At 38.9% G+C, this 25,623-nt stretch overlaps 1 long non-coding RNA gene across 1 annotated transcript; it reads left to right on the top strand.

The window, feature by feature from the left end:
• The first annotated feature begins 460 nt into the window (after positions 1–460).
• On the top strand, positions 461–24,877 carry LOC112953919. Its single transcript, XR_003250641.1, has 3 exons — positions 461–490; positions 23,313–23,369; positions 24,848–24,877. It is a non-coding gene; the product is annotated as an uncharacterized LOC112953919 (long non-coding RNA).
• The last annotated feature ends 746 nt before the right edge of the window (positions 24,878–25,623 follow it).

Raw genomic sequence — 25,623 nt, 5'->3', positions numbered from 1 at the left:
CTTCACAGGTTGATCATCCCTTGCTACTTATGTTTAAGCAATAAAGAGAGAGGTATAGAACATTTCCTCCAGATTAATAACTGTTAAGGAGGAGTTAATGGCCTGAGGTGCAGCTGAGGGCCATTAATCCCAGCTGGTCATTAATCCTCATTAAAAAAATCTGGGTAACTCAGATCACCAAACACAAGGAAGGACAAACTGATGTTTTAAGTACCTTTGTGTTTTCCTGTCTTTGTTTGCTTTTTTAAATGAGTTCTGTTTTAATCTATAGTACTTTTTTGAGGATAAATTTTGCTTTTGTTATCCCAGCAGAGGTTCTGTTCAAGCAGGTGGTTTATAAGAGCAGCAGCTGTGTAAAAAAATCACACAGTTTAGAGCTTTAAGTGCTAACAGGAGTTTGTAGTACTGTAGCAGCAGCCTAACAAGCATTTTAAAAAATGAAAAATACAACATTTTGGTTATTCCAGCACTGAAAGAAATGAAAAAAGATGTAAGTAACAAACTTCACAGGATACTGTTTTCAAAAACTTGATTTAAAAAAAAAAAAAAAAAAAAGAAAAACATTGAACCACAGTGTTGTCTATTGCCTACTGGAAATATTTTACGGGGAGGACATGTTGTTCTTCCAGTTTTGAAACTATTATGTTGGGTTTTTTTGGGTTTTTTTTTGTTTGTTTTTTATTGTGGTTCTAAAAAATAGTCTTTCCTAATAATAATGTTCTGATGCATGAAATACCTCCTCATTCTGTAAGTCATATACATAGACTCAAAAAGACAGGTACTGGAATTTTTGTCTTTTTTTTTTTTTTTCTTTCTTTTTCCTTGTCTGGTGATGAGCATTAAGAATATTTGCTTTTTGTAACTATTCTGGAGGTTAGTTTGGTTTTTGAAATCACATCTTTCTGTGTTATGCTAGCTATTTCAGAGAAAGTTAACCAGATGCTAGGGAGAGAGTAGAACTCTCAGCATGGTATTTAATATAGAATTTTTCAGATGTTCCATTACTTCTGGTTATTCCAAACTCTGATTACTGTAGTAAAACATGGAACTGTAACAATATATGAGAGATGAGAGGTCTGAATGCATGGGATATGCTACTTCTAGAAATACCATTTGTTTATAATTTTTACCAAGGCTGTAGGAAACAGAAGCCAGGCTTGTTTTGTCTTTTATGTGGAGGAGATCAGTGGTCTGGTGAAGAAGACCTCTGCAGTCTGCACCACCTTGGAAACTGCTCTGAGCCTGACACCTCAAATCGTGTCAGTGCTATTGCCCTTCCTCCCAAGTACACTAGTGTGTGAGGAACATGCTTATGAAAGTGGCAGAAACTCTATGTGAAATACCTCCATTGGAGTAGCAGGTCTTTGAATATGATCATGAAAGCGATTTATCAGTGCAACCCTGTCTTTTCCTCAGCAATGTATATGTCGGCTATACTCTTCTGCATGCTTAAGAAAAGTCATACCCTCATGTTAAGCTGAACCCTCATGTTAAAATGAAGCTCCCTTGCACTCAGTGAGTGGTAGTTCACTGACTGCAGTTTTGCTTATGGGAGACTTCTGAATCGCAGAATGGTTAAGGTTGGAAGGGACCTTTAGATCATCTAGCCCAACCCCCCTGCACACAGAGGGTCACCTATTGCATGTGGCACAGGGCTGTGTCCGAGTGAGTTGCTATTTTACTGTGTCTGCTGAGGCATATAGAAAAGGGTAGTGTCCTTCTGAGCATGAATACCCGTTGAGCTTCTACCAGTTAGCTCAAATTGTCTTGAATTCAACTGACAGATGTCAACATGGGTTAAAGTAAATAATTTGAGTTTGGAGGAGGAGGAGGGAAGGAGTTGAAGGAGAACGCAGAGGTTGTGCTTTGCCAAACATATTGGCCAAAAAATAATTAAACCCTTCCTTTCGTGTAAGTAGTCCTTCAGCATCCCTGTCCAAGGTTTCAAGTCCCGTGAGAGGTACCAGTTTACTTCTCCACAGCCTTTCCCTCATTTATCATTCATTGGTCCATATTCTGAGGAAGTCACTTTCAATTTGTCTTTATTTTGGTAAGACTGTATCATGGCCTTCAGCTTCTTTCACATCTTGTAAAAGGCTTTCCTCTTAGAGGATCTCTCAGCAACTTGTCACCTTTGCACTATAGAATGTTCTTTCTTTTCTCATTGTCCCTCTGGTGGATGCCTGTGTTTCTTCTGCGAAGGTCTTCATCTAAGACCACAGCCTCTTAAGTTCTCTGTTGTGTTCAGTTTTAAAATGGCTATAGCCACAAAATCATGAGTTATGTGTGTTATTTTTCTTTTATTTTTTTTTCCTCTTCACCCTAAATCTGTGGCTTGAAGCAGGGAGTGTTCTATTTGACTTATGGGTTAACAGCTTGTATGTTTTTTTTCTCTGTTTTGTTTTCAGAAGCTTTTTTGTTTTCAATATTTATTTTAATTATGATGCTTTCTTTTTTAAAAATTTGCCCTGTTGCTGAGTGGCCATTAATTTACCGCAAAGCCTTCTTTAATAGTAGAAACGTTTATCTCCCAGGTATGAAACACATATTCAGTTGACTTATGGCTTATCATCCTTTACTTTTTCCGTCTTGTTATCTCTTCCTTTATAGCAATTCTAAGAATGCTTTTTACTGCTCGTGCGTCTTTGTGCTGAGTCACAGCCTTGCGCTTCATGTTCTGATTATAAAACATTGATGTCATTGTGGGTTTCTGCCTCGTGTTCCCCCCGTTCCTCTTCTCTTCAGTTGCAGTTTTTGAGTCAGGAAGAGGTGAAGAATCATGTTAAGGCAGGGGTACTTGCTGTTTTCTTGTGCTATCTTGGCGCTGCTGCCCAGAAACTCTGACATCGGTGGCAATACTCTAGGTTTATGCTTTTATGAACAAGGAGGGAAACAGAACCAATATGTTTTTGCCTAGTTAAATGCTTTAACGTGATATTTCAGTGCCCCAGACAAGCTTAAATATCCCTACTTGTTGTAGTTTAGATTTATTTCCAAATTTCTTGGAGTACGTATGGCTCAGCTCTACTTTGTTCTTAGTGCTTGTGCTGCTGCTTTTTATTCCATCAAGTGAAAGAACTGTACAGTGGTTACAAGAACACTTTACCTCCTGTTTCCACAATAGTGAGTTTTGTTGGCAATCTTAAAACTATATGATTCACTGTCAATTAAATGGGTGACATACCTCGGCTTTTTCTTAATCCCCATTATTGGGTGGCTCCTCATAGGATGCTGTTTGCAGAGATTTATTTCCTTTTCTGGTCAGCATAGAAAAACACGCAGAAAATCACAGCCCTAGAAGAGCTGTTACAGAGTGTGGCCTAGCAGCTAGAGACCGTAAACAAATGAGACTGGACGTTGTTGTTGAAGTTACCTGGTCAAGCCCAGAGCGTTTTTGCAGTGCTTTCAGTTCAGCAGATGTGAGGCAGGCCTAAGTGAACTGCTCTGTGTGTGGGGCCAGCAGTGTTGACCTGGCAGCTCAGTTGTTGATCCAGCTAAGGATGTTGCAAGCCTCCTGTTACTGTTCCTGTAACACTGTTTGTTAAGACCCCAAAGTTTATTTATCACTGCCTTAAGCTCTGGGGTTGGATAGTTGCAATAGAAGTTCCACACTTTCTGCTTTTATGTCTTTATCTGAATACCAAATGCCTGCTCTCATTGCTTAAACCCAATGGTTTTTGCATAGTAGGCTTGGCCTTGCCTCTGTAGAAGGGAGTCTGAAGACTCTGAGAGGCCGGGTTAGAGCCAAGGCTCTTGGAGGCAGGATGTGGAGGGACTCAAGAAAAATGTATGTATAAAACAAACTTTGAGGAGAGACAGAGAGAACTAGGACTGGTGCATGTGTTGCAGAAGGTGGTTTGAAAAAGAATTGTTATTTGGTGATGGTAACAAGTTCAAAAGCAGATTTTCTGTTTTTTTTTTTTTTTTTTTTTTTTGAGAATGCTTTATGCAACTAACCTGACATTAATTTGTACCTTAAAAACATATTTCTCCCATGAAATTTCTTGAAAAATTAAAGACTCTGTTCTAACCTATTTCAGCATAAATCCAGAGCCCATAGAAGTCAGGGGAGTTACTGTCATGTGAAACTATTGTGAGATCATAACATGGTCCAAAATGTTGTAAATATTAGAAGACATTAATGTATTTTGATTATAATTCCAGTCACTGGTTATAAGCCTCATGAAATGAACTGCCTCATTTATAATGCATACCATGGGACACCATCTAATTTGGTGACAAGGATAGAGTCTAGCAAAGATTCAATAGAAGTATATGCATAAATTACTATGTTGTCATCTAATTAAATGTATTTTCTAAATCCTTGTTCTTGAATATACCTGTTATTAAATTGAATTTTTATACCTTCAAAATATTCTGGTAAATAAATGTCCTTTTCTCTATAGTCTATGCAAGGTTAGTATTTATTTTAAAGTGTATTTTTTTTTGTGTGTGAGAAAGATAAGAAAATCAACATACCCTGTTATCACTCTTCAGTTTTGAAACAACGAAGTGAGGGCTATCCTTGGGAGTAATTGATATTCCTGTACAGGTTGAAACTGATATCCAAACAGATAAGCAGAATGCTTCTACTCCGTGCTTTAGCTAAAAAAAAAAAAAAAAAAAAAAACCTAAGCCAATGATTGTTTAATATTGTCTCCAATTTGAGACTAGATCTTTGAACCTTTTTAATGATTTACCTGGTCTGTTCTAAAAGCCCAGGACCTATGTAGATTTTAGTCATGCAAGTAGAATAGCAAAGTATGAAAGTGATGCCATCTAAATTAAGTGTTGTCTACTAAATGATCACAAGGATGGATATATACATATAGGCTCAGTTGCACATGATCATTTGTCACTAAAATGACAACTATACCTTGAATAACATGCACTAAAATTGCATTGCTTGTCTAGCTGAGCTTGTTAACAGTTTCACAGTCTGATGGAGGAACTTGTAATGAAACCTTGGTTTCCACAGATCACTATCGGGTCACCATGACTAGAGAGTATAAGGATCACTTGAATATCGTTGGGAGGTAGTAGAGTACAAATTGTCTGAAGCAAAGGCTGCAAAAATACAGATCTGTATTTTTGCTTATTTCCTAGGCTTTTGGAAATTAGTTCTGGTTTGAAATCGCGTTTGTATAAAATGACATGCATTAAATCTCACCTTCTATGTAGTCTTGATTGTGGTTGGTGGCCTAAGTGTGAGGTGTCTGCTCTGTTGCAACTTCAGTATTAAATGTGACTGACCAAGGGCGAGCAAGCTGTGGGGTTCACTCCGTGTTTACATCTCAAGGCAGGTTGCCCTGTTCCAGCCTATTTTACCCATGGAAATTCGTTAGGGATAGAACAATTATACTGATGTTATCCAGAAATTATTCTGAGGGTACTAGATCAGTAGAGGTGTGACAAGCATGCCTTTTTTCTACTTTCTTATGACTCTTTGCAAGATTGGAGAATTTTCCCTAAGTAGACGTGCAAAGTTTGAGATTCAAATAGCAATCACCAACATTCAGATCGGGGAATGTCATATTATGGGTTTTGCACAGTTATTCATCAAATGAGATTTTATACATGATCTTGGAAGTGGGAAATGCTTAACTGAGTAAATATTTTTATTCTTTAAATACTTCAGATACAATATATCAATTTTTGTGTTTGTATATAGAAAAAAAAAAAGAACAAAAATAGAGGGAAGTAGTGCTGTCATCTAATTGGTTGCTTGTAAAATTTCCTGCATTCTTCTGGAATTTTCTTTATTCTGTAAATATGCAAAATGAATTGTGTTGTGCTGGAGAACAGGTATAGTGTTCTGCAAATGGGAGGAAGGTGACCTTCCTTGTGGTGAGCCATCAGAACTAGCTGAACTTACAGGTGTTCAGCTTCAAACCCAAGGAAAACGAAAGATCTGGAAAGACTCTCCTGTTTGCGATGAAGGTACCCATCTGCTGAAGTCTCTAGTGATTTGGGACTTACTAGAGGTATTCAAGACCTACATGGATAAAGCTCTGAGTAAGTTGGTCTGTTCTCATACTAAAGAGCTCCTGAGGTCACTTCTAACAGGAGTGATTCTGTGATTTGATGATTTCGTAATTTGCAAGATGTCAAAGATGGATAAATTGACCTGTTGCTATGCTACTTATATGTATGATTTGATAGAATGAGTAAGCAGCGTGGGGGCATTACTTCAATTACACAAAGATGCACATTTGATTGTCTGTATTCAATCTGCTTTTTAAGTCAGGTTGTTATTCAAGTGCTGTTGGGGAAACAAAAATACAAGTGACAAAAGCTGAGGAATACAACTCAACAGGGAGAAAGACCCTTGCTGCAAGGTCTTTCATTTAATAGTTTTCTCCACGTGAATTCTTTCTAATGCTTGAATTTTCCTTTTTAAAGGCTATGACCCACGGTGTATTAGGTGTACTTGCAAGCAGGGAAGGTAGCAGATGAATTTATATGAAATTAAGTCCTGCATTAATGAACATATGACATGCCCCTTTGTCAGTGCTGGGAAGGAGGAAGACAAATTGCAGCTTTGCAGCTTAGGAGTTAATGCAGTCATGCAAATTTTCTGCTAGGTGGACTCTGAGGATCTATATATCTGTTTGAATTTTTATAACTGTGATTGACATTACACAGATGGGAAAAGGGGATAATGTGATGAGAAAAGTGTCAAGGCATGACAGCATACAAAAGTATGCTAGTTGATTTTCTGGTTTTGTGCTTTTCACAAATGGTACTATTCGTAGGTCATCTGCACAGAGAGGATTTACTTGACATTACAGGAGACGTTTTCTGCGTTCAGTGTTAGGACATTCTCTACAACGCTTTTGGCTAATAACAGTTTTGGACATAACGCCGCAGTAAGAATTAGATTGTTTACCCTGTGTGAATCTTGTCTGAGAATCTCAAGTAAAGGCAACAAGAACTGAAAACAGGCCCTCTAATTTCCTAGATGAAAGAGATTTTTTTAAGAAGCACAAACGTGGGGACTATCAGGCTGCTTCGAGTTTGTGTTTCTTGACGAAGATTCTGAAAAAGCTGTTTCTATTAGCCTAATACAGAGCAAGGGAAAAAAATCCTTTCAAATTAGGGCTTACAGAAATCTGGAGTCAGTTCTTGTACTGACTCTGTGAAATGAAATTGTTTGCCAAGTTACTAGGAGAGTTAGATTAGAGAGTTTAGGTTCTGCGTGTGGGAACCTAAATACACGATACAGCAGGGAACAATATGAATTTGGAACACATCGGAGCCACTGTAATCTGCTGGAAGCTTCAGCTTTCCCAGAAAGCAGGCTGTTTTTGAAGAACCTTTCCTTGCGCAGGAGCCTGTCGCTCCAGAAGTTATTTCAGAGTTTAAGAGCAGTTAATCATTTTCTGGTTCTTGGGAAGAACAGCTATGCTTCACTGGGGACTATTTTGATGATCTGTTTTCTTAACCACAATAAAAGCGTCGCAGGCATCCATGAACATGCCATGGAGCTGTGGGAAGGGAGCTTGCACACTGTGGCATTCAGTGGCCACAGGTCTGATGGAACTTGCCCATCGCCTCTTCAAGCGCTAGCACCTCTTGTGGAGTGGTGACGGTGGGGTGGCTGGAGGGCATCCTGAAGTGTTGTCCAGGAAGGGAGCTTTCTTCAGAAAACCAGTATTTTCGGGCAGATTTATTTCCCCAGATATTTTAGTGGAAAAAAAAACACTTTTTTTTTTTCCCCCACAAATGAGTAAAGTTCATGACAGTCCTTATTTTGACCCTCTCTGCTCTGTTTATCAGCACATTGGTTTTTAGTTCTTTGGTGGCTCCGATCACGGTTGCTCCTGAGGATCCTTGAGATCTGTAGACTGAAGACACTGCTCTAAGTTAGCCTGCAATTAGGATCTCTAGAAGGAAGTGTGACTACTTCATTGTAGTGCAAAGGCTGTGGTAGAAAAGGGAAGTGGACTTGGACCCCAAGTCAAGGGACTAGTTACTGTCCTAACCATCATTTTGTCCGAGGAGATGTTCTTTAAACTTATGATGTGATTAGGTGGCTGGGTGGATATTTTTTTTTTCTGATTAATTCTGATTCTGATTTCTGATTTTGATTCTAAATTAGGTGCATTAGATACATGGTATATTTGCACATTCCCAGTTGACCTTTAGGTCTGGTCTGCACTGCAATGTTTTCTGTGCTGGAACATGAAGTTAGTTGAGATAACTGGTTGTAATGTGGTTGCTGTTACAGTTCAAGGCTGCATTGTTAACTCGTGAACTACTTCCCAATAGTGGTCATGAGACCACAAGAGCAGTCTCATGAATGTAGAACATATAGGATGTCTTTAAGCTGCTTTCATTATTTCAGGCTGTTTCTTTGTTACCTAGGTATTTAATCAGCAATGAGGCTATATTCAGATGCTATCAGCATATAAGTAGTGTTTAGCTTTCTGTTTTCTGCTTTTTCTCTTCCTTTTTAGCCCTGGCAGCCTTTTGTTTCTTTCTTCCTGCATCTCCATCTACTGATTTTGAGAAAGGAATGGGAGGGGGGGAAAAACGTGAAGGTAATTATCTCTGTTAATAGTCTGTCTGCTTGTGCTTGATTGAAATGCAGCTTGGCTCTTCTGTACTACTGCTTTATTCCCAAGGAGAAGTTCCAGTTGTCTGCAAAGCCAACACCTTTGGACAGGCACCATCTGGCCAGCCTCATGTTAACTCCCATGGTCATGCCTGAGTCTACCAGTGCAGAGCCCGATCTCGGAGAAAGCAAATTAAAGGGACGTTGCCAGGCTTTCTGGGCCCCAAGATCTCTCTTCCCTAAAGAAAAATGAATTCAATGCAATCTCCCTAGCAGGTGCTGTCTAAAATAATTAGAAGGATACTGACAAAAACAGTTAATTTAAAAAAAAAAAAAAAGGCACAAAATCTTCCAATTCTTTAGTTCGTCCAAGCTTTTTATTTTTATTTTTTTTTTCAGTGAGGAGACCAGACATCAAGTCTGTGTTTATGTTGTCATTTTGGCTCCCCTTTTCTGAGCCAGTGTGAGTGTGCCTTTGGATCCAGGTACATCTGAGAGCAGCTTCAGAGCTGCTGTGATTCCCCGTGTTCTTTCATACCTGGGGAATCTACAGGCTGGCTGCTCCCTGGGGTCTTATTGTGCTGGTGCATCAGTAGAGGTGAGCAACAGTGCCTGGAATGAAGTTTTTAATGGATTAGCTTTTTACCACCAAGTTCCCATGAGGATAGACCAGATTATGAGAAGTGTTCAAGTTGGGATTTGTTTCCCTATTGTTACCATGTTTGAATGGAAACATAAAAACATAAATGCCCCATAGAAACCTTAGGGTAATATGCTACAAGGTCATTTAAAATTGCTGTTGGCTGGAGAAGGAAGGTTAATTGGTAAGTGTATTTCACCAGAGAGCTATGCACAGGGAGCTTTATTTTTTTATTGGGAATTCTCTTATATGAAATAATGGGAAAATCAGCTCTATCTCTGTATGGGATGTGTCATTTTGGGGATCTTAATAACTTTTTAAGTTAAAGGACTATGATTGGCTTTAGGCAGGTAAAAGGACTCTTGTGAGAGGGCACTGTCAACAGCACAGAGTCTTTTGAAAATTTTACATTCATAAAATCTTTTGAAAAGTTGGGTGTTGACAAAATATTTTTACAGAAATATCTTTGAAATTAAAATTGGAAGTAACTTGGGTAACTGTTGCATGATTGTTGCTTTCTGTCTCACACACATGCACGAACACATGCACGTACATATATATATACACACACACACACAGAAAAAAATATTTCTGTTATCTGTTGCTAAGTAGTTTTGTTGTTAGAAACTCTTGTCCAGGTATGTTTCCTCTGTTAGAAGTTATCTGAAAATTGAAAAAAAAAAATTAAAAATATTTGTATATTTCAAAAACGTTAAAGTCAGATTAAAAGAAAACTCCACACTTTCTTTTTTCTTTTTGATTTCTACTATAATACTCAACTTTAATTATAAAAAAAAAAAAGGCAAGAAAAATAAAATTACCCCCAAAATGCTGTCTATTAGCTTGGTATAGTTAGGCTAAAACACAGTAAATAGCTTAAACTAAAACTTGTCTTAAAATTAGAAACTGTATAGGACTTGTTTTCACCTTCTTGTAGATGGGAATCTGTTCTAGACGTGAGCGAACAATGTAACATACTTGGGTACCTGCTTTTCTTTCTACTTTCCACTTTCTCTCCAGGAACTCCTGTATTTCATCTGTATTTTTTGTCTATATTTTGCTGTATTGAAACACAGCAGAATTTCTGGCGCTGTTTGTTTCTCTTTTTATTTATTTTTTTCTGTTGGGGAATGAATGGTATAAGTTGTGATCACTACCTTTGTGCACAGATGCTCATAGAAGTGATGGAAACAGGAAGCTGACTGTAAAGCAGGTGCATTTTGGTGTGATTTTTCCCCAAAGCAGAATACTTGAAGTTTTTTATTGTTATTATTTTCAGTCATTAAGGCAAGGAATAGTACAAGGAGTGGACAATGGATGAAGTGCTCGACTGCCAGGAAGTTATGTCCCATAATGGATGTACGCAGGAGTATTTTTAATCTGTTTCATTTCTCTTCCTGTCTGTGGAGTTATCTCTGTCAAAAACAAATGAACACACAAAAAAACTCAAATAGATAGACTTTTTTTATCCCCTCTTTAGCCTATCCTTGGCATTCATATATATATATCTATAAGTGCTGTATATTATTTGTGTGTGTGTAGATACATATATATATATATATATATATATATAAAGTGCATGATGCACATACAAGCTTTTAATAAGCCCAGACTGATTTTTGCTGAGACATTTCAGGATAGCTCAAAAGAGTGAGATGAAGGGAGGTGAAAATGGGAATGTGGATAGAGGAAGAGGAAATAAATTAGAGGCTTGTAGCATGGTAACCTCAGCCAGAATAAGCTGGTGGTTCACAAAACTCCCAAGTGCTTTTGTTTGAAAAAATATTATATTCTATGATGCTATACCAAACGTGAAGAGCAGCCTTGGCAGTGTGGTTGCTGTATGTACTAACACACGTTGAGATAGTCCACTCTTTGATATCGCAGAAATGTTAAGAGTGAGGGACTCTGCATGTAGCCATAATCAGGGCTGCGAAGCCTATCCGATGCAATCCTATGGAAAGTTTTCTGTCACTGGTTTGTTAGATTATGGATGACTGACTCTTGTGTAGCTTGAAACTTCTGCCTGAGAGATTCTAATATCAAAGACAGATTTTGAAAAATTCAAGTGTTCATATGCACAGGTGACCTTCCAGGATCTTCCATTTGTGTTTGTTCGATCATCCTGAAGATAAGACTATTTAAACACAAGTGAATCTTGAAAGGTTTGGAAAGGTCAGAGTATCTCTCTAAAACATACAGATTGAAAAATCTTAGTTGATTCATTTTAATTGATGTGTGGCTGGTAGATTTTGGTACCTCAGTGGCTCACAATATCCTTTCCCCAGTTCTGCATTTTCTCACATGTCCGAAGACGCTCAACCTTCTGCTCTTCTCTGTCACCAGTGAATTACTGGCATTGTGGGGCCAGCTCTTGTGCTTGAGTCCCTTTCCAGCTAGAGGGCCATAAGCTTCTTGTGCTTCAGACCTAAGCTAAAACTAAAGCATTCATCTCTCTTTTTTTTTTTTTTTTTCTTTTCACAAAGAAAAGGTTCTGTTAACAACAACCAAGCCAAGTACAAACTCCATCCAGCTTTCATAATCTCCATTTTGATGTGAGGGCCAGGCTTGTGGTGGCTGGTCCAAAAAGATAAATGAAACACGCGTGAGCTGTTGTAGGCCAACAGGTGTTGGAGCTGTTTGTGTAAGGCAAAGCAGAAGCAAACAAAATGTCATAGACAATTGTATATGAAACAATTGTTCTTGAAACTCTGTTTCCCCTCTTTGAATAGCTTGCTTTGGAAATAATCAAAAAGCATTGCAGAATGTCTTTGAGTGACAATTATTTAGAGAAGTTACTGGCCTCATACCGTGATTTCCCAGTGTCACTGTGTAATTAGGCAGGATGAATACAGAAGATTCTCCATTGTGAAAGAGTGAGAAGCTGCTGTGCCCCTCCCAGCCTGATGCTGCTGAATAAATCAAATTTAACTTCTAGTTGTGCAACTTCTTGCTTTCTGATCTCTGAAGCCTGTACTCAGTGTGCTGCACAACTGGTCCAGCTGACTTTTACCTTTGATCTTTAAGGATTCCTCATAACCATTATCTGCATATTTAAAAGTACATATTTTTGTATGTTTCCTTTTCCACATTTTGTACATCTGTGTTCATGAAACTTATGATCTTAACAATGTTGGAAGACAGCTTTTCAGCAATGGCATCAGCACAAACGGTTACAGTTTTTGCCAGAGATGTCTGTCAGACCCAAGGCTCCCTTCCTAGGGTGAAATCAGAGTTTTTGCTGCATCAAACACTGATAGATAATAGAGATTCTTGGTATTTAAAGTGCCTTTCAGGGTCTGAGTCTCTCGATGAACTATCCACTAACTACTTGAAACTGTGGTTAAAAAAGCCAATTTTGTACTGTAGTCAGTGAAAGCTTTAGTTTAGACAATATTTTTTCTGTTGTTGCTGAGCTTTGCCAAATTCGAATCCTGTCCTATGATGAAAAATTTCATATTCCAGTGCTTCTGAGAATTTCATTTTTTTCCCTGATGCTTAAGGATTTATTTAAACTATCTTAAGAATACTACTTCTGTCTGGATTTGTGACAGTTGCCATTACCAGTCCCTCGACAGATACATGGATTTACTAATTATGAATTTTAGCTGCTGTTTTAGTAATTGGGTTTATGGTTGGGAAGATGATATTTACAGATAATCTCCCTTTTGCTAAATGGTAAGCATATCAAATACTCCTTTGTAGGAGACAAAATTGTTCCTATAATTGCAATCTGTGACCTGCAATAAAACTCTCATTCTTTGTATGAAATGGAGAAAAGTTATTTGTCCAGACTCAATATTACTGAACATGATGTGGAAAAATGAACCTACCAGAACAGTGTGCCTTAAACAGGAGGTCTCTTTGCAACTAAATGTTTGGAGGAAGTCTGAGAAAAGTTGGGAAGAACTGCAGTGCTGTAGATGCACATTCTCAATTCCCCTGAGAAGGAGCCTACAGAGAGTAGTGGAGGAGCTTACTTATCAGGCCAGTGGCTTCATTGTGCACATGTTTTTCTGCAGCACGAAAGCCAATTAGTTTAATAACCACATAGCTCTGCTGTTTTACAGAGCTCTGTGAGCACAACTGTGTAAACTTAGGTTGCGCTAAGCCTGTATTAGAGGTATCAGGACCAGTGGTGGGCAATCCTAAATTCTTAGGGGCCAGTCCTAAACTGTCTCATAAAGAATGAGCAAGGCAACTCTTGGTAGAGCATCGTCATACTTCCAGTCTGAGGGGCTACTGGAGGGTTCATGATGGGTCCTCAGATATGTAATTTTAGGTTTGTTTAGATGTAGTTATCTTGTGTTGTTATCTACAGCCATCTGCAGATGTGTCAATTTTTCACTGACTTCAACTATTTAGAAGTTAGTGAGTGCTCATCATTCAGGCCATTTTCCTAGCCAGAGGAGAGTGATGATACTCTGCAGGTACCTATGTAGGTTCCCCTCCATTTACCTGAAATGGAAATTTTGGGGTGAGATGAATCACTGTCTGGAGATTCCTCTCTCTTTGAGGCAGTCTAGATGTCTACTTTAGATTAGATGCTTGACTTTTATTCAACTCAATATCTTTAGCCGTGTGAAATTCACTGGCCTATTTCCTCTTTTCCTCTTGCCTGTGCACTATAGGGGGATCTCCTTCCTGAAGGACTGTGATAAATAAAAAAATGAGGGAGTGATCAGTTCTGGAGAAAAACTCTGAATTGAGGTGAAAGAAATCTGGCATATGTAACCCTTTCTTCTACAGCAGGTTCCCTTCTTTAGTTCCAGATCTTTGCCTTAATGTTAGGAGGGAATCATGTACTTGGATAGTTGTAAATGTACCACATATTGATTGCATAGTATTTGGCCTACCTGATTTAGTGAGTTAATCTTTTGTAGCAAAGTGTCCTTTTTTTTAATATATTGGGAAGTTTTTTATTCTCCCACCAAATGCATGTGTTTTTTAGTAATAAAAAAGTGGGGGAGGAGGAGAGAGTTATATACTGTGGTTTAGAAGAAGCCTCTGTACACTTGGAACAAGCAGGGATATACCTGCTTTGCATGAACAGAGCAACTCTTTAATCTGCAAATAACCACAATGTGTATAACTTCTGGGTCTGAGGTTGAGTTTACTGAATTCAAGGAAGTTGCATTGAAAAGATATGTGCCCTGGCTGATGTGCAGATGGTCTTGTGTTCTCCATCTGTCCTGTTTGCTTAGATGCTCTCGTAAAGAACAGGCACTCGCTACAGTCTCAAATCTATCTTTGAGTTCTGCTTGATCTTTAGAAATGATAATATTTTGCCTGTGATTCACTACACATTATTCAAAAGATTTAAATTTAAGAATAGTACTAATTTCTTGGGGTGAAGAGGAGGGAGAGGGAAGGGAGGGTAGTGTAATTAGAGCAGAATTCAGTCCAGCGTTTTGAGGACAAATTATCTAACCAGAATTTTGGAGCTTAAAACCAAAATGCAGTCTGATCAAAACTTCACAAGTACTAGAAGCATTGAAAATGCAGTTGCAAGAGTGCTTTTGCCAGCCACAGCATTTGAAGCTCCTTGATCTCTGTGGAAATGGCAGTCTACCGTCTTCCCTTTGCTGTATATATCATAGCGTGTGAGCACCACAAGATTTGATTATATTTTGTTATGTTTGCGTGTGTATCTCCCAGTGTAACCACCAGGATTCAAGGCAATGCAAGTGTTGAATGTTTTCAAGTAATAAATTGCTGTGACATACTGGGGTCATGTAGAGAAACCTGTTAAGTCTGTCTCGTGCTTTGACAACTGGAGTCCACTCAGACCCCTAGAATTACCATGTAATGCACAGATTTACCAACTGAAATATATGCGTATGTGTTCTTATATATGAGACATTTGCATACTTTTCTGTTTTCTTCCTGTCAGCCTTAGATGTGGTAGTTTGAGAAATGAGAATGTAACGTTTTGTTTCACAGACTTCTAATTTGTGATTTCTCTGAACTGTACATAGAGCAATGACTTTGCCGTTGCAAAACCTGTTCGTCCATGCCTATGTACATTCCTCTCGGGTTTGTTTCAAGTGCTTGTTGATTACACTGCAAATTGAGAAAAGAGGATCTGGAGGAAAAAAAAATGTCTAAGATAAGAAAAATGTCCCAATGGTCTTCTGGCTATGATAGTGTTCTCATCCTTCCACCTTGAGGAGAGAGGTCCTAGCGCTCTGCAGCTGTGGAGCACGAGTGTCCTGATTTTTGCCAGAAACATTGAAATCCTCAGAGTTAAGGCTTTTGTTTGAGTGTTAAAAAAGGGCAGGCCTCCTCTACTCTTCCCGATTTATTCTTCCTGATTTATTTCAGGATCTTAAAGGTTGAGCTTGCGTTCCTGAGGTTTTCTGGAAGGATTTGCTTTGTACGGAAGAGAAATACAGTTGACAGGAGGGCTGCATTGTTAGAGGGAAAAGTTGCAGAATGGAGAAGAACGTTTTTGTTGGTTTTGTAGCTTCCCTTATGACTTGTAGGAGACCGTCTTATTCTTAAGATATTCAACAGAGCAACAGATCATCTTCCTTTCAGGTTCTTTAGGGATATTTCTGGACTGTCTTGAGCTTCAAATTAATAGTAGAAGAATCAAAAACTGCATGAGCTAAGCGCTTAACACCTGTCTCCAAGTAGCATTGACATCATCAACTTTCAAACTGTCTGGAACTGTGATCCTGAAATGTTTTTTTTGAAGAACTGCAGGGGGGATTCCTGTTGAAGATCTTGAGATCTATACACAGGTGGCCAAGCTAATCAAGGCAGGGGTTTATTTGATTCTCCTTTCCTTGTAGGCCTCTGTGGTTTGATGCAAACTTCTTACTTTCCCTACAACCTAACCAGATGCTTTTGAGGAATCAAATGACTTTTGAAGTTTGCCAGAAGGGATGATTTCTAGCAGCATTTGACATTTACAACCTTTGAAATGAGACACTGAGGACCAGCGCTGTGATGATGTGTGCGCAGAACAGGCTGCGAGTTCTTTGGAATTTAGGAACTTGGATTTTGCTGTACACCTGTTGAATTGACGGGTGTCTGTGTGAGAGAGTTCTAAGAATCTTTTTTTCAAATATTTATTATGTCAGCTCCAAACAATGCAGTGTTGTGCAGAGAGGTTTGAGCTCTTTTATGGAAATGAGGGCTAGAGTACTGGAAGCTTTAGAGCTGCATTAATACAGTGTCGCGTGTGGGCTGATCAGCCCACCTAGGCAAAGGCAACTCAAAAATGACACTGTTGTGCCTGTTTCAAGTCCCTTGATGAGAGAGGGTCTGTGGATGCCGAGGAAGGCCAAGCTGGGAGGCTGCACCTGAGCACAAGGAATTTTTAAGACCAGAAGCACTGCTAGGTAACGCGTTGAGCTGCAGTGCAGCTCCATGGACTTTGTGCTGCTTCCAAACCTGACGGGCCACAAGCGGATGGATCAAAGACCTGCTTCATCATCCAGACTTGTGTGCTTGGGAAATAAGATCGACAGACAGCGCTGTGACTAGATGCGTGTTTCTCACTGCTGAGCGTGTGAAATGGAAAGCCAGCTGTGTGAATCCTTCATGCTCTATGGGCTGCTCTGTGCACATCTGATTTGGTGGCAAACTGAGTAAAATAATGGCAGGTACCCTGGCACCATATGCTTGTGAAAATGTTGATTTTCAGGGCCAGCAGGAGGCAGTGAACACCTGTATATCATCTCTTCATTGTTATTGATTTCTCTTTCTCTCCAGGAGTAAGATGTCAATAAATCTTGTTCTTTTAATCATTTTTTTTACAATAACATGTGGCAGAATTTTAGTATATTTTAGTATGGCTAAAAGTACATGAAGAATAGTAAATTTCGGTGTGTATTGGTACCTTTCCAAAGATATCTGAGCACCTTTTTGGCTAGAAATATTATCAGGTTTTGCCTAAAGCAGCCTATACACCTGTTTTCACCTTTAGATTGGATATGGAAGTGTGTTTTGGCATATCAACGTTTATGCAGAGTTGCAGAGTCCACAACTCATGTTTTGAGGGAGTCTTTTGATTAGTGAAAAGTTCATAATGTTCTAAAGTAGAAAAACAAGGATTTGTGGTTTGATTAGGATGTTGCATGTACTGAGGATGATAAGAATAGTAGAGAGAGAAAATGTATATGCAATTCTCTCTCTCTCTTTTTTTTTTTTTTTCTCCTTCTGGGAAAGGAGGAGGAGGATGGGCCATCAGTAAATTCAGAAGGCTGAAGATCTGTCTTCAAGGTATTTATGGCAGGGCTCACACCAGTGAATAAAAGGTGTAGATTCTTTCTTAAGAAATGTAGATCATTTGTTAGGAGGCTGATAAATTCCCGAAACACTGGTGTACTGGAAGAGGGGCAAGGCTATTCTCACGTGAGTAGCATAGACTTAAAACTGGAGGAGGTCGTTAGGATTCTCTCATTGCTGTTTCCAGATGTTTCTTCAGTGCGCCTGTAGCTTTGGGAGGAACTAATAATATGGTTTTGGAGACCTTGTCGTCATGATTTAGTCTTCAATCAATCCTCTAAATACTTAAGTAAGGTGTTGCAGTGATTAATTTAGCAGATTAGTGCCACAGCGCCTTGATCTGTTTTATCTGGTGTAATTTAGTGTGGCTGCTGAAAAGGGCATTCCCAGTCTCACCTATTTGCTTATTCCTACCTCTCCCTTATGCTCTGTTATTTGTGCTTCCTCAGTGAAACTGAGAAAGTTTCCTGCCAGATGAATTTGCTAACTGGCAGAAAACAAAAGTGAGTTCATTTTCAGCTTGATCAGCTTCTTGGGTTAGATACTCGCAGAAGTGATAGGGCTGATGAGCTAGAGATAGTGGAAGTAAATGGAGAGAGTATAGAGGAGGAAGATGGGGCTGGGCACTTAAATCAGCAGGACTGAGCAGTGACAGATTAAATGAATTATGGTGTGAAACATAACAAGCAAGTAGGTAACAGCTGGCACTACACAAATTCAGAGGTGCAAAAGGTACTCATGACTAATGGAGATAAAGTTTTTGCGACCTGACGCCCTCAGTTGCAAAATTTTATTTCGGAAGTAGAGATTTTTGTATTCCTGTGAAAACATGTGGCATGTCTTCTGGTGGTGTGCACTGAATTTAGAAATTAGAATGGCTCCCAATATCCCTACCAAAAATTGGGCACTGAGAATTTTAAGGTCTCCATAAAGGGAAAACAAAAGATTGCAGTCCTGAATCCGTCTTGTTGAAAACTTGCTTTCCAGAGCACCAGACTGTAGCTTCAGCAATTGAGATTCATATATCCTAAACTCTCAAGAGTTTAGGATCCTAAACTGTCAAGAAGCTCTTTGCAAGATCTGCACCTACCTTTTATTTACTTATTTTTAATTTTATTTTGCTTCTTTATTCTGAGCCTTATTCATGTGACAAAACAAGACTGTCTTGTGAGGTTCTTGGGAATCTGGTGCAGTGCAGGTTGGTTTGAAACTATGGAAATCTGTGAAAGCACTTGTAGAGAAATTTCCTTGCAATATTTTCATTTGATAGAATATGAAGGTGCATGATCGCTTCCCGTTGGTTCTCCATTGTTGTTTTAAGCATCCATACTGTTGCTGAAGAAGAAATGGATTAGACTGACTTCATTCTGAAGAAGACCTGGCAAATAACCAATACTTTATAGGAAGACTTTGAGGAACAGCACTTTCATCACACCCATTGTTTTCTAGCAGGGTCAAAGTCCTATTAGTTGCAAAGTTACCAAGTTAATCTTCACAGAATAACTTGGTTTATTCATTTTGACTGCAGCTGTATCAGACATGAGGCATGAAAGTGGAATAACAGTGTGGATGTGCAGACACTCATCCAAGAGTGTTTTATGTGTGATGATGTGTTTAATATATGTGTGATCAATTGTGTGCTATTTTAGAAACTGAATTTAGTAGCTTTCAAAGAGATGAAAAATCCCCACCATCATGAACAAACAAACTAAACCCACCAGCCATTTCTTACAGGTGACATTTTGGACTGTGAAGCTGATATTAAACTATATATTGATTTACGTCCAAGACTGATCAGATCCACTCCTCCCGGCTTCCACCAAATAAATAAGTAAAAGGCTGCAAGAGGCTTAGGGCATGACAACCTGTTTTGAAATTTTTCTGTGGTTCTACTTTCTTGAGAGTAGTTGTTTGGTATCATTCCATGTGAGTCAGGGGAAGATGCAACTAAGCAAATCCATACTTTTAATGTCTTCCAGGGGATGATAGATAATATGCTGTTGAAACCTGGGCTCTGAGCTCCACTTTGCCAGTGTAACATAGCTACATTTATAATTACCTCCATTCCTATCATAATTCATTGTCAGCAGTGGCAATTCTACAGCAGAAAGACATAAAGATATCTACTTTCTTTGGGAGTGGGGTTCAGGTCCTTAAATTCAGCTCAAACTTCAAATGTATTTTAATCCCTAATGCTCTGAGTCAGTGATTCTTAATGGGGCCATTTTTTTCTCCTCGGTGAATCTCTTTGAGAAATCTTTCTGTATTTTGTATTTTAGTAAATGGAGGCTTTCATTTTTCCTTTATTTTTGAAGGAATTATTACCTTTGAACGTAAATATGTATATGCATACTGTCACATGATAAAGCAATGAACACTTTCAGAGTCTCTGGCAGCAAGTAACTTGAAAGAAAGCCTGTTCAGGTGTGCTGCATGCAGGGTACTACTTCTGTGAGAAAGGTAAGATGAATTTTGCTTGCTGCTTGCTATCCAGGCAGAACAGGCTGAAAGAGAGAAAAAAATATTTTGAAATTGTTACCACTATTTAATTGGAGTGATGAGGCAGTGGCAGCAGGCTGCAACATGCTGGAATTTGGCTTTGGCTTGCAGTTCTCCCTGCCTACTTCAGATTGTTTCAGTGCTGAACGTACCTGTTTAAGTCGTGTGAGAGAACTCCAGTTGCTTTGCAGGGATGCTTTTTGAGAGTGACAAACAGTTGCTGAAATAGTTAGTGTATGGCTAAAAAAATACTGCTGGGAATGATTGGATGGCTACCAAGACCCTCTTGGCCGTCAGCCAGTCCTGCAGGTCAATGCACGTACCAGAGGAAGTTACTCAACTGGCTTTGCCCAATGGGTTGCTAACCAGGATGTGAATTCAACCTTGCTGATAGAATGGTTGGAAGTGGATTATCCAGGTAAAACTAGCTCAGTTAGGTACTCTAATAGCCCTATTTCCTTTTTGAGTTGGTTGTGAGACTAAGAGAATATTGTTACAGGAAACAACCTGTCTGTTATGAAGTCAAAGACAGGAGCATACTGAGATGTGAGTGAGTTTACAAAATTCCTGGTTTTGTTTGTTTGTTTGCTTTTTTTCTGGAGGAATCTTGCATTTTCGGCTGGGAAACTTGTCCGAATTAGTAGTTATAGACATTCACACTGGTATAAGCTATCTTTAAGGTGACAGATTTATTGGTGTCCTTCCTGAGCAAAATGAAAAATTAAAAAACTCAAATCTTATATTCCTGCCTCTAAAAACCTAAAGCTTTAATCCCACGTAAGTTTCCATGGTTTGACTTCTGCCTGTGGTTCTTAGAGAACCTCACTAGTTATCATTCTTGCATATGTGTCTGTAATATCCTCTTTGAGCCTCTTGAACAGTGACTGAGTACTTTAAACTTTCCAGAGGCTGCTTGTAGGTGCTGTTATAGGTGACAGATTTTTTCAGTCAGTATGTACCCAGGGAGAATTTACTAAGGTTTTGCTAAGTCAGCCTTAGCTGCGTAACCTGATACGAAAGGTTGCTTTGCGCTTTGACCTCTATATTTTCGAGAGAGAAGATTAAACAGAAATTCTGTGTCAACAGTCCAGCCCTGACCTCTGCGAATGTCTAGAATACCTGTGCAAATATTCTTGAGCCTGAACATTGCCCATCTCAGGTTTGAGACTCCTCTTTCCTAGAACTAATAGTATGTTTCACTGCTTTTAGAGAAAGTTCAATATGCAAGCTCTGATCTTGTCTTTAGGACTTGAACTAAAACTAAACTAAAAAAAGTTTGATTTGTACTAAAACATGATATTTTAGCCAGGTCATCTTCGGTAGACTAATTTCAATCAAGTGGGTCTGCTGAGAACTGGCTGTTGCTTGTGTCTATAGCAAATATACTTCCATACTCTTAAAAATAATAATAATAATAAAAAACAAAAAACAGAGCACTTGCAAGTTCTTCATGTGTGTGGTATGTAAGCAACAGATCATCCTGTTGCCAAGGATTTTGCTGCTGAATGCTGTTGGGGCTTGATTTATAGGGGACTCTTCAAGTTGAATACTGTATTTTGGTGCGTTCTGGGTAGAAGAGCAGCCTGATCTTGCAAGCTTTTTGTGAAAGCAAATACATGTGTACTTGAAATTTAACTTGACTCTCTCACTTACTTTCCATTTGAAACTATGGTGGAAGTGGTAACTATCCTCCTAGAGGGACCTGTAACTTGTAATTAATTACTCTAATACAAAGTAGATCTGGCTTTCCTGGGAGGGGTATGGGAAGACTATATCAGAATTTACTTTTCTGTTGTGCTAAGTAGCATCCAGCACTTTGAGTTCAGTAGCGGACAGGTGTATTGCAGGGGCTTTGTGTCATGCTCTGGTGGGGTGGTGCAGCTTCGTAGCTGGGTCCAAACTCTTGGCACTGGAGGTGGGTGGTTTGTCATCTCCAGAATCAAGGGCACAGGCAGCCTGGAACTTATTCAAGTATCTCCCCAGCTGCCCAACTGCTGCTGCCAAGATGTTCTCTCTCTCCAGATTCAAATTAATTCACTTTTCTTAATGGAGTAATCTGTATTTCTAACTGTATGTATGTGTATATATGCCCTAATGGGAAAGTGCTATTACAGGTATATTAATAAAATAATAATAAAAGACTCTAAAAATTAATAGAGAACAGAAATTATAATTAAGATGATTAAAACCCCTTGGAGACTATTAATGTGTACCAAGCATAAATATCTTTAAGAGGTCCAAGATACCAAGAAACTCCCACCCAAATGGTGGGTTGAGCCCTGACTTTATTGGAACTTGATAACTGCATGTTAATTTTGGAATGCCATCCATGTAGGTAAGCAGTGAATGGTAAGCCATCAACCTTTGGAAAACATCCCAAACCCTAAAGGATCAGATGTGAATCTGTCCTCTGAGGCTGAGGAACTCAGGTTCTGCTGTGTTGAGTTGAAAAGGCAGCAGCCACAGGTTCGGTGGGATTCTCCTAGTCAGCATCTGCTCCACAGTTATGAAGCTCTGCTGGCAAACAAGGACCGTGATTACATTAATACTCAGTTACTCTCACTTAACTAGAATTCATAGACCTCTAAAATATAATTTATTTATACTAAATACATTTGGTGTTTTACAAAGGCAGATTCACTTCAGTTTGCTAAGGGAGACCTGGTGTTTTCATCTGTCTTGCAAGCTACAGTTAGAGTGTTTGTCAGGAGGAAAGTGAGTAGATTATCTGCATTTTATTTATTTATTTACCTCTTAGAGCTGGAGAGCAGAGGAAATCAGTAAATTCTCACCCGACAATGAGTAATTAGTGGGCGTTTTTAATCCCATGTGCGCGTTGGTGAATTTGGGGTCCCTTGATGAACCAGGCTTGGGGACCTCAGTCTCTCCTCTGGAACAGCTCTTGCAGGTGCCCTGCAGTGCAGGGGTGGGTGGAAGTGCCAGAGTGCTGGGACTGGGGGCTGAAGCAAAGAGTGAGTCAAACGCAGCAAGACAGCAGATATTCCCAGGTTGAAGATATCGTGAGATTTCACAGGTCCTCTGACCTGTGTGGTTTGTAGGTGGTTGCAAAGGGGAAGAAATTTCTTCCTGTGGAGAACATGAGAATATGGCAGTTTTTTATGCGTCTTAGCAGTGGTTTGTCTAGTCCCATATTTCATCTCTGGAAGCAACAAAAAAGGATGCTGTTTAGGGAGAGCACGTGAACCTGATGCTGCTTTCTGCTGCTTATTTCTCTTGTCATTCCTCTTGTAATCCATCAACATCTGAAACTATTGTATTAGGCTACTTCACTCCATAATCATTTAAGTATTTGACATTAAAGACCTGTTGATGATGAGAATCTTTTTTCTACATACTGTTTTTTTTTTTTTTTTTCAGTTGAATAAAAGAAATGCTCTGGGGATTCATGAACAGCCTCTGAAGAATATTTTTCCCGTAAGTTGCTTGGTTTCAAGACCATAGCAATGCAATATTGCAAAACCCTCATAGAACATAGCAATTTGGAATATAGTTGTTCAACCTCATTGCAAAAACAAATGTTGTTCTTGAATTTGCATAATTCATTTGATGAAATGCTTAGTGAATTGGTCCCAGTGAAGGGATGAAGCTTTGTGGTGTGCCTTCATTTCAGATGTGCATCGTGTCAAGAGATTAAGCTCTTAGTAACACCTCTTCCCCCTTTTGCACTCCGCAACCCCCCTAGCTCTCTGAGAGAAGCCTGAATGTTTTCCCTGAGGGCAGAAATAAATGATCCCTGGAGGCTAATGTTCTGATAAAGCTAAATTAGAAAAGGAATGGGCAAAATCTTGGCCAACACATCAAAGGGATGGCTACTAAGGGAGAAACGGGCATGTGTATTTGTGAGGTGGTCAGCTACAGATACGGATTCCTTCCCCCTGCTCCCAGAGATGCTGTGTGCCACTCTTCCCCTATACAGAGACAATTTGCTTTTCATGTAGTAATGAAGAACAATGTCTTAACAGACAAAGGCACTTCTAGTGTATTATTGCGCTGTCTTTTGACTAGTGCTAGATGCTGGGAAAAAATGGTAATTCACAGTGTGAATGCTTCTCTCCCAGAGATGTGGGCTAGAACTGGGCATGTACAATGTATATTGCATAAGGTACAATGGTGAACATTGTGAGAAGGAGAAAAGCCCAAATTATAGTTGTTGCTGATGGCCAAGAAACTAGTCTTTTGTATCTTTCTTTAAAGATGAAGACAGCCCAAACAAAATCCGAAGTATTGTCCTTCAAAGTGTGTGTGTGGCTGGACTTGGTAACAATATGTTCATTTTTGGTGCTTGCAAATTCGTGTAAAAATATATAGCTATGCTGCTGAAAGACCTACATCCCCTGTTTTATCTTGTAAGCTGATATAAAGCACAGGTGGCTTTTCATTAACTTATTTCACTCGAATATAAATATGCTGCTCGGTTCTCTTGCTGTAACTATATAATCCAAGAAACATGATTGTTGCTGATTTAATGTAATCAGCGTTGTGAGGGGAACACTCTGAGCCATTTGTGAAAGGCTCTATTCTGAGGGGATTTACACCCCATGTAAATCTGATTTAAATGGGAGAGTGGTGGAATGTGGCTTTCCTATTTAACCTATGCAAAAATCTATATTCTCCCACCTAGTTTTCTCACTGTGGAATGGGATGCTCAGTTGGTGCGCCCTGGGGGAGGGGAAGGACAGAAGTCCAATAAGGACATGGAAAGTGTGTAAGGGACTATCTCAAACGGGCAAGTTATACATTTTGATTCAATATTCTGATATTCTTATCAAGGCTTTCCAGAGTGTGACACTGACACAAACTGCAAACAATAAGGAGAAAACAGCAAACATGTATCAATGTCTTCCCAGTTCAGCAATGATTTCTTATTCTTTCTTTTTCTGTTTCTTTTAAAGGACTAGTCTTGCTGCAGAAATAAAAACCTGGAAGAAAAACAGTGAGCCATCTTAACACACTAAAGCAAATGTATTTTAAAAAATGATTTGAGTAGTTTAAAGATATCTTTCTGTTTTAATTTATTGAACTATAGCCAGACTTATTCAATTAAGATAATACACTTCAAGGTTAACTACCATTTGCTGTTCACTTAGGCAAGCTATTGTACAGTTATGTAAATTTCATGAACAGAGACACGACTTGAGTGTCTTAATTACAAGCAAAAAGTGTCATTTAAATATGAATAAGTGAATAGTTGCCTGTATTTCCTGTTCACATTCTGCTGTCATCTTCAAGACCAAGAGCTAACTAGCCATCTATATTGTGCTCTTAGTTTTTTCTTTCGGTCTATAAAGGAGAAGAAAAAAAAATCCAACAAAAAAACACCCTGTCATATAAATACATGTAAAACGGATGATGTGCAAGTGTCCCTGACTTTACAGTGGTTATTAGCCCACTGAATTTCAATTTACCCAGATCACAATGAATAGCAGGAAGTATGCAGGATTTTCTGTGGACTTCTGTGCGTTTCAGTATGATATCTATGTTTAAATTGTACCACCTGTGATTTCTGTATAAACTTCATTGGTACTTGGTTTCTGACAAGGCTGCTACAGGCTTATTTTTATGCTTCTATTTTCAGAGCTAAGATCTCTTATAAATTCTTCTTATTTATATATACCTAGTTGTCTTCAAAATAGTCTGTTTCCTTATGAATTTACAGCCGCTTTAAATT

This window comes from Nothoprocta perdicaria, unplaced genomic scaffold (genome assembly GCF_003342845.1).
Source record: "Nothoprocta perdicaria isolate Ctin4 unplaced genomic scaffold, notPer1 scaffold_47, whole genome shotgun sequence".
Classification (NCBI taxonomy): Eukaryota; Metazoa; Chordata; class Aves; order Tinamiformes; family Tinamidae; genus Nothoprocta; species Nothoprocta perdicaria.
This window is presented reverse-complemented; position numbering and strand designations above follow the sequence as displayed.